The sequence below is a fragment of the Physeter macrocephalus genome, chromosome 4 (genome assembly GCF_002837175.3).
Source record: "Physeter macrocephalus isolate SW-GA chromosome 4, ASM283717v5, whole genome shotgun sequence".
Classification (NCBI taxonomy): Eukaryota; Metazoa; Chordata; class Mammalia; order Artiodactyla; family Physeteridae; genus Physeter; species Physeter macrocephalus.
The window spans coordinates 1,839,707-1,849,383 of NC_041217.1; positions in this window are offsets into that span (position 1 = coordinate 1,839,707).

Below are 9,677 nucleotides of genomic sequence, written 5' to 3' on the forward strand. Positions count from 1 at the left end.
TGTGCGTGTAGGTCAGGGATGGTGCTCAACATCCTCTAAGGCAATGCGCAAGAGAGAATTAGCAGGGCAAAATGTCGACGGTGCTGAGGTTTGAGAAACTTTGATTTGAACGCACCCTAAGGAATATGAATATCATGGTGCTTTTATATTCAGCAGCGTCCATTCAGAAAACATTATCATCTTCTATAACATCGTTCTTTTCTCTTCCTGAAATTGTCTTTCCATTCTTACTCCCCACAGAATTTCATCCTGCTGAAATATCTTTATGTTTGAAAGCCTTACTAGTTACCCTGTAATTCTCTGCTACAAAACTCTGCATGTAAATTGAATTTGTTTTCAGTTCCTACAACTGTGAGCTTCGAAAGGTTAACACTTTCCTCCCATATTGAGGTAGCATTAGAAATCGATCAAACACCGTAAGTATATATTACAACATTCGATAGAGGAGTTTTATTTATTTATTTACTTTTAAAGTTTATTTGTTTTATGTATTTTATTTTTGGCTGCGTTGGGTCTTCATTGCTGCGCGCAGGCTTTCTCTAGTTGTGGCGAGCGGGGGCTACTCTTCGTTGCGGTGCGCGGGCTTCTCGTCGCGGTGGCTTCTCTTGTTGCGGAGCATGGGTTCCAGGCGTGCGGGCTTCAGTAGTTGTGGCACGCGGGCTCAGTAGTTGTGGCTCTCGGGCTTAGTTGCTCCACGGCATGTGGGATCTTCCCGGACCGGGGCTCAAACCCCTGTCCTCTGCATTGGCAGGTGGATTCTTAACCACTGAGCCACCAGGGAAGTCCTGATAGATGAGTTTTAAACACAGAAACCTCTTGGTTGAAATTCATTTCTTCACAGGATAAATTGTGGAGGGATCTTCAGGGACCTGGTAGATAGTCTTTGGTGACTTGGAGATTTTCACCTTGGGGGCCGGGTAAGACTCCGGGGGTGGAGAGGGTGCCTTTGAAGTAAGGTTGGAGAATTGCAGTTGTGAATGGGGTAGAAAATTAGAATGTGTACGATGTTTACTCAGGTAGACCAATTTTAGGAAAGAAAACATACTGACACTGAGGATTTCGAAATGGATTTTCTCAGAACTATCCATGCCCACACACCCCCTGGGAAGTCTTCATGTTATTTGTATATTGGTTGGATTTAACTCACTCGAGGTCTCCGAGTAACTTAGCAACTCTCTTCTTTTAATGATTCAGACTGTTTCTGCACACAGCTAAAGCATGTTAAAGAGAGCTAAGCCAGTGTGTATTATAAATACTTTATAAGACCAGCAAGTGGAATTTCTCACACAGCATCATTATAGCGGAGGTGGTCTAGCGCCGTAGTTGATTGTACTAGTTCCCGAATCAGACACAACATTTGTTCTATGCTCCATCATTACCAGCTGTGCAACCCGGGGGCAGATTTTTACCAGTTCTGGTCCACAGCTTTCTCACCTGTAAAGTGGGACTAAAAATAGATTTCTCATTGGGTCGTGAGATTTAAATGAGGTCATGCATGCAAAGCACTTAGTGCATGCCCCATATATGCTAAGTACTAGGTAAATATTAATTGTCACCTTTAGATATTACAGTGTTTGCCTCCAGGAAAGAGCTCTCTAGAGGAGATGGGATCATCATTTCAGCCTTATTTCTTCGATCGTGACTCTTCTGTGCCCAAGTTACCGTACTGCCCACGCTGATTTTATGGCCAACTGTAGACCTTTGCGATTCCAATTGACCGTGAGGCTCTGGAGCCGCCCACAGCAGCAGGGTGCCCTCATTGTCCCATCAGCCTCTCAAGGACAAATGTAAACCCTCTAAGAACCCTACCGAAGGGTGGCCCTCTGAATGCCTGAAGTCGTTTTTAATATTCTCAGAACATTGTCTAGGAGCTGTGTCAGGTGGATGGACAAAATTCAGAGTCTCCTATGGGGTCATGTACACAAAACCCATGTAAAGGCACGGCTCCCAGTAACAAGACAGGCACCTTAATCCTTGTATCGACAACTGTTCTATTGGGTTACACAGTTTTCATCTCAGAGGAATGGTCTCGACATTAAACTGTCCAAACAGTATTTATATCTGTGGCAGCCCTGCAAGATCACTTAACCCTGCACAGCCGTTTAAAAGTAGTTAATGACAGAAGCGGCCTGACTTGCCCCGATGAATGATGGCCCAAGTTCGACCTGGGCTGTCACGGTTTTATGGTGGAAGACGGTTTGTCCATCGTCGGCTTCAAGCACAGCAGGTGATTCGAAATGAAATGAGACGGTTTCTACAAGCAGATTGATGTGGGAATCTTACCTGCTCTTCCCTTTGACCCTTGACAAGTTGACACTGCAAAGATTGTGACTTTAAAAAATGATTGGGTGCAAATGCATTTAGGTAGATGATTTACTGGGCGCTGAAGCAGGGACGGTGCCTTTGGAGTGATGCTGGGAGGGAAGGTAATTGTTAACTTTAACGACTCATGTTTTACGTGTCTGTATCTTATTAATTGTCCTGCCAGGTGAATCTACTAGTGATCCTTGATCAAGTCGTCTATATTCTTGGTAAGAGATCGGGGACCCAACTGCCTGGTCAGACACCAGGTAACCAACGTTGAGATGAAGAGACTCAGGACTTCCCTGGTGGCGCAGTGCTTGGGAATCCGTCTGCCAATGCAGGGGACACGGGTTCGAGCCCTGGTTCGGGAAGATCCCACATGCCGCGGGGGCAACTAACCCCGTGCGCCACAACTACTGAGCCTGCGTGCCACAACTACTGAGCCCACGTGCTACAACTACTGAAGCCCGTGCGCCTAGAGCCTGTGCTCCGCAACAAGAGAAGCCACCGCGGTGAGAAGCCCGCGCACAGCAACGAAGAGTAGCCCCCGCTCGCCGCAACCAGAGAAAGCCCGTGCGCAGCGACGAAGACCCAACGCAGCCATAAATAAATAAATAAAATAAATTTATTAAAAAAACATGAAGAGGCTCTGTCTCTTATTTATGTCATAAATACTCTTACTTATGATAAATTTATCAAAAGGCACTGATTCAGTTTGTCATTTTGGTAGAAAACCCACAGCTTGCATAGGAGACAAGAAATTGTGTTCGCTTTCATGGATTCCCTTTTTTCTTTTTGGTAAATGTGGTTAAATCAAATACGGGGGGGAACACTGTGATTAGAAGGACGATAGATTCAATGTTTTGATCATCGAAGAGTTACCAGAGATACCAGGGGAAAAAAAGAAAATCCTGCATTATCAAAACTTTTTTTCTAATCCTTTGTAATCACATTTAGATTTTCACACCAGGTACTATGTAATACTTGATGTGTATGTAAAATATTATGTAATATTTTAATATGTAATAATTAAGAAAATATTTTTCACATTATTTTGACTGTACTCTTCTGACGCAGTTTCTTCTCTTAGAAGCGAAGTTGTGTCATGAATAAATGTTGTCTTACATCGAATTTAAAAATCAACCGTTTTCCAAAACAAGAATAAAAATGACAGTCAGGAAGATGATTTTTTAAAAGCGGTTATCTCAGCTCACAATTATGTAATATTTATGCCTAGATTATTTTAAATGAACTTGGCAGTAGAACTGCTGATTAATTAATGTTGGGGTTTGCATCTAAGTAGCCACACTCTTGAACATTTGCCACAGAACCTGGGCCTTTCGCTGCAGCTTTTGTGTTTCTGTCTATTCTAACCACTTTGCTTGAAATGTAATTTTGAAGATGCTAGTAAAAAATATAACAAATTCCTTATCGGTCTCCGTTTAAATTATTTACTACCCTTTGGAGCCATATCTTCATTGAACTATGTTTAAAGTATTTTGCTGGAATGTTTCTTTATGTTGTCCATCGGGTTTAATAGACGTGCCGTTTAATAAGCTCTCTACCTGTAAGGATAGACTATTTGACCTCTGTGCCCTGCCACTGGTAGACATAGTATAAGATTGCTTTGTGAAATAAAGCTGTCGGTAACATCAACAAAATAAAAAATGATCGTATTCCAATCCTCTCCGCTGAGTACCATGACAGCACTGAAATATGGAATAAAATTGAAAGTAGATTAGTTTTGGGTCTTAAGTCATGTTTTGACAAGAAATAAGAGAGGAGAACATATCTTTGAACTTTTAAAATTTTTTAATGAAAATATCATTTTGTAAGGTTCCTTCTTTCTTTATCACACCATGGCTGTATAACCTGAAAACCATCCGTTCTCTTATTGTGAGGGATATAAATACTGTTCTGTCTTTATATTAAATACCAGAAAGGAAGCTCACACAGGGCGAGATGCCTTGACACTTGTAAGTGAAGGAGTGTCATTCTAATAAAAAGGCTTATTGAAGAGGCTGGGAACTCAGTTCATTAATAAGCTACCTACTTTTAGGGTACGTAAGGCTTGTAAATGCTGTGGACGAGCAGGCTGCGCTTGCTGTAGCTTTTGTTCACCTTCTGGAACGGTTTGCATCTGAAGAGGAAGAATAAATATTTCCGGGTTGGGGAGAAAGCCTGGCTGGTGATTGCTTTTGACCTGGAGGAATTTGAAAATTGAGGCGACTTGCAGATTGTGAAATGGTTTCTTTCACCTCCGCGGTTATTTATTAATCAGGTGAAATCACTGCCGATCTGTGGCGTTGCCGCTCAGCTGAGGCTGCGGGCTGAGGACCCTGACCCTCCCCTCCAGGGATTTGTAAACACCCTGTGTCGCCAAAGGTGAGCTTGCCGAGCTCTTAGCAATGCAGCGCCCACTCGCCCTTCGTTTCATACACAGGGTGATGACAACGGGGGCAGGTTAAGCAGCGCCCCCCTTCATCTCAGAATGAACTTTTCTCTTTTCACATCTTTCCCTTTAAAACCAAGGATGCAGGGTCTCTGCGCACATCCCGGCTTCTCTGCCGGCTCTCCGTGCTCAGCGGCCTCCCCTCTGCGCAGTCAGGGCAGGGCTCGTGTCTGCGAACCTTCTCACTACGGCTTCTTAAAAAAAAATCCGGATGGACTTTTTTTTCCCCATAATAAATGCGAATTACATGGTAGCATCGGGCTAACACTGGTCAGACTCTCATGGGATTCTGTTGTTAGTTGTGAAAAAAGCAACCCTGTTGGCCTGATCTTAAATTGTCCTTGGTCAGGGGTTTTAAAAGTAAGCTGAAAAAGTAAAGACTCTGTGGGCTAAAAGTTCTGAAAAAAGTTTTCATGAGGGTTCCAACAATCTCTCCTGAGGTATTTTAAGGCTGTTACAGAGAAAACAATTTTTAAATTTTAGATGAATATGAAATATAGCTATGCGTCTTAGTTGAGGTGGATGCCACGTCTTGTGGAGGGTCCCGAAATACCACCCCTTAATTTGTTCCATTACGTGGCTTTCACCTTGACTTTGCTAAATGGTATTTGTAAACAGGACGGTGAATTACTGTGGTCATTATGCTGGTGTCATTTGTCATCACTGGTCTGGGCTTGATTCCTGAGGGTGGAAGGTTGTTGAGTGAATCACTATAGAGTCACCAATGACCAAGACCAAGTTTACATGTGTGTCTTATTCATGGTTTTTCTGTCAAATGTCAAAATCCAAGAGGATCTCTGAGCATCCTGGGAAGGGTCAGCGAGTGTGCGCGGATTCCCAGAGGGCTGGGGACGGTCACACCTGGTCACACCATGTTCCTGGTGGGTGGAGGTCACCGAGAAGAGAACAAGGCTGGGAAAGAGGGTGTCTGTGTGAGGTACCAAAACCCAGAGGTGAGGTCAATTTTAGCATTCTAGAAGATAAGTGAGAAGGGAAATATGGACAGAAAAGTAACAGTGGCGAATGAAATAGTGCCATTTGCAGAGACATGGATAGACCTAGAGACTGTCATAAAGAGTGAAGTAAGTCAGAAAGAGAAAAACAAATATATAATATCGCTTATATGTGGAATCTAGAAAAATGGTACAGATGAACTTATTTGCAAAGCAGGAACAGAGACACAGACGTAGAGAACAAACTTATGGTTACCAAGGGAGAAAGGGGGGGGGAATGGGAGGAATTGGGAGATTGGGGTTGACATATATACACTGCTGATACTATATATAAAAGAGATAACTAAGGAGAACCTGCTGTTTAGCACAGGGAACTCTACTCAATGCTCTGTGGGGACCTAAATGGGAAGGAAATCTAAAAAAGAGAGGATATATGTATACGTATAACTGGTTCACTTTGCTGTCCAGCAGAAACTAACACAACATTGTAAAGCAACTATACTCCGATAAAAATTCATTAAAAAGAAGAAAATTAACAGGAGCTGTAGTGTATGACAGGAAAGGGATGTGGACGTCGTTCCGTGGTGAAGAGCTCCCTATTCAGGCAGATGAGGGGACAGTTTTCACAGGGCACCCGTCCTGCTTTAGGAAAAGCATATGCACTTGTGTGTCAGCCCAGGGTTCAGGTATTAATTCTGCCAGCTGATGTCTGTGGTACCTTTAGCATAAGATGTGAATCTTCTGAGCATCGAGTCTTTAATCTGTCGAATGAAGAGGAGACCAGAGCGGCTGTGCTCACTGTGAATTAGACGAGATGACTGCCTCACAGGGCCCAGCTTGGGGGCTGACACCTGCCCACTGCCCCAGGAACACCGTGGCCTCCCCTCCCTCTTCCTAGTTCTGCAATAAGGATGCCAACCACTTCTTCCCCTCAGATTTCATGAGCCCGATGAGGTCCATCCCAGTCTTGTGAAGAAACGTGTTCTAGAAGTTTTTTCACCTTCCGTAAACCAAAAGTTCTCATTCCAATTGCATTTAACTCTGGTTGCTTAAGAAGTCGAGACTAAACCCTTAATGGTGTTGAATTTTAGAGATGATCTGTGTGGTGGCTTTGTAATCAAGCTGGAGTTAGCATTGTTTTTTTGTTTTTTTTGTTGTTGTTGTTGTTTGTTTTTTTGTTTTTTTTTTTGCGGTAGGCGGGCCTCTCACCGTTGTGACCGGGGCACGAACCTGCGTCCCCTGCATCGGCAGGCGGACTCTCAACCACTGCGCCACCAGGGAAGCCCTAGCATTGTTTTAAAAATCATGGGCTGAAACAGATAACCAGCAAGGACCTACTGTATAGCACAGGGAACTCTGCTCAATACTCTGTAATAACCTAAATGGGAAAAGACTTTGAAAAAGAATAGACACAGGTACACTGAAAAAGAATAGCTACATGTACACGTATAACTGAATCGCTGTGCTGTACGCCTGAAACTTACACGATACTGTAAATCAACTATACGTCAATAAAAAAACTTTTTAAAAAATGGGCCAGAGCGCTGGAAAGCTGAATCTGGTGAAGCAGGACAATCCTCTTAGAAAAATGGGTTGGAGAGACTTCCCTGGTGGCGCAGTGGTTAAGAATCCGCCTGCCGTTGCTGGGGACACGGGTTCGGTCCCTGGTCTGGGAAGCTCCCACACACCTGGAGCAACTAAGCCCTTGCACCACAACTACTGAGCCCGTGTACTGCAACTACTGAAGCCCGTGCGCCTAGAGCCCGCGCTCCACAACAAGAGAAGCCACCGCAATGAGAAGCCCGCGCACCGCAACGCAGAGTAGCCCCCACTCACCGCAACTAGGGAAAGCCCGCGCTCAGCAGCGAAGACCCAACACAGCCAAAAATAAATTTAAAAAATCCCTTATTAAAAACAAAACGAAAAGAAAAATGGGTTGGAAAGAGAAGGAGAGCTGGGAAGGCTGAGTACCTGTCCGGAGGGGTCCCCTCCACGGTGGCGCCTGGGGTCGTGTTCATTCAGCTGTAGCCTATGGGACACTTGCTGAGCCAGGACTTACTTCTGAAGTGTCATCCAGACACGATTAACCTCTTCACGACCTGCAAGTGCAGAAGCAGCAAGAGAGTTTTAAAATTCTAGTGAGGAGAGGCAACGTAAAAGTGGAAAAGAAATTTTTAACTGGTGAACAAGGACATGTGCTGTACTTGGTCAAGGGACGGGTCCTCAGCTGGGTCATAAATTCAGTTTGCCACAAGGGTCAGGATAAGAACTCCAGGGATTTAAGATCATAATTTTTTTTGGTGGGGGGGCCGCACTGCGCGGGTTGTGGCATCTTCGCTCCCCAACGAGGGATCAAACCCGGGCCCCCAGCAGTGAAAGCACCGAGTCCTCACCACTGGACTGCCAGGGAATTCCCCATAATGGTTTTGGAGGTCTTAAGTTTTTTTTAAGAATCTTCTTTATCACTGTTAAAGTCAGAGGTAACACCAACAACTTTTATTATTATTATTATTTAATGATACATATACGTGCTCCCTATATGTGTCCAGCACAATTCAATGTGATTTGTACCTATTAACTTATCTAAACTTCCAAACGCTTCCATAAGGTAAGAATGATCGTTGCTCCTAGTTCATAGATGTGGACAATGTGTTCATGCAGTAGGTGGCGGAACTGGAATTCTAAACTGGGAAGTCTGGCGGCAGAGCCCGTGACTCTTAGAATGCCTGGCATGAGGCACTGATTTGTGATTCACTCACTCCTTCATTCAATCAGTCGTTCATTACCTACCATACGCTGGTTACTGAAGGCACTGGCGACTAGAGAGAGGACCCCAAGCAGACATTGCCTTCCCAAGACGGAGGGATGGGGGGGAGACCGATATTCATCATAGTAACATTAATAATCACAAAATCGCAATCTTGGGTAAACGTACGAGGTGCTAAGAAACTCACAGTAGGAGACTCTGACTTAGCAAGGGAGAACTTCCTCGAGCAGCTGGAGCTTGAGTTGAGGACCTGCACAATGAGCACAGTTAACCAGGCGACCCGGGAGCACAGCTGGTGCCTCGAAGGCCCTGTGATGCGTGGGCTGGAAGGTGGAAGTTGAGTTTGGAGTCCCTGTTATCAACGCTTTTAGCGATGCAAAGGGTAAAGTCAAACGAAAATACCTTTGGATGAAATTTCGCAAGAACTCTGCCATGTTCCGCAAGAACTCTGCCATGTTCCGCATCTGTTGTTCCCTTGTAAAACTGAGCTTTTCCTGACCGCGTTCATTTTACTCCTTGTAGAGTACCAGGTTATATTTATGAACAAATGCATTTGAAATCATCTTTTGGAACAAAACCCTTATTCAAGAGAGGACTGCTCTAGTGTGAGTATAATTGCTTCTAAAATGTCTACTTGTAGACAGACTTGTATAAGCCATCATTAATTCTTTGTATAACTGATATATAAAATGCAGAGTTTCCATTAATGGAAAAGGAAACTCAAGCATCACACCGATAATATCAATAATATGCATTTGTAATTACATACTGCAGATAACTGTAAAAGCTACATTTTATTACATTAATAAAACTCCTGAAGCAGCCCAGCTCCGGGTAGAGGCAATATTATTAGGGCTCATGGCTTCATCAGCTAAGAGTCTGTCAAATCGCTGTTAGCTGTGGCCAACACGCAGCACGTTGGGAAAACTTTTCCCCCCATAAAATAATGATGATTTATTTTTCAAGATAAAATACTGGCTGTTGATGGAATTACACACTCCCTGAGAGCTATATGGGCATAACAAAGCAGAGATAAAAATCAAACTCAATGAGAACAAAAAACAGATTGGGAGAACTTGTCCTTCAGGCAGACGGAACAATCAGGTTCTGTCTCTGACGATGTTAAAAATAACTTCCTTCCGGGCTTCCCTGGTGGCGCAGTGGTTGGGAGTCCGCCTGCCGATGCAGGGGACGCGGGTTC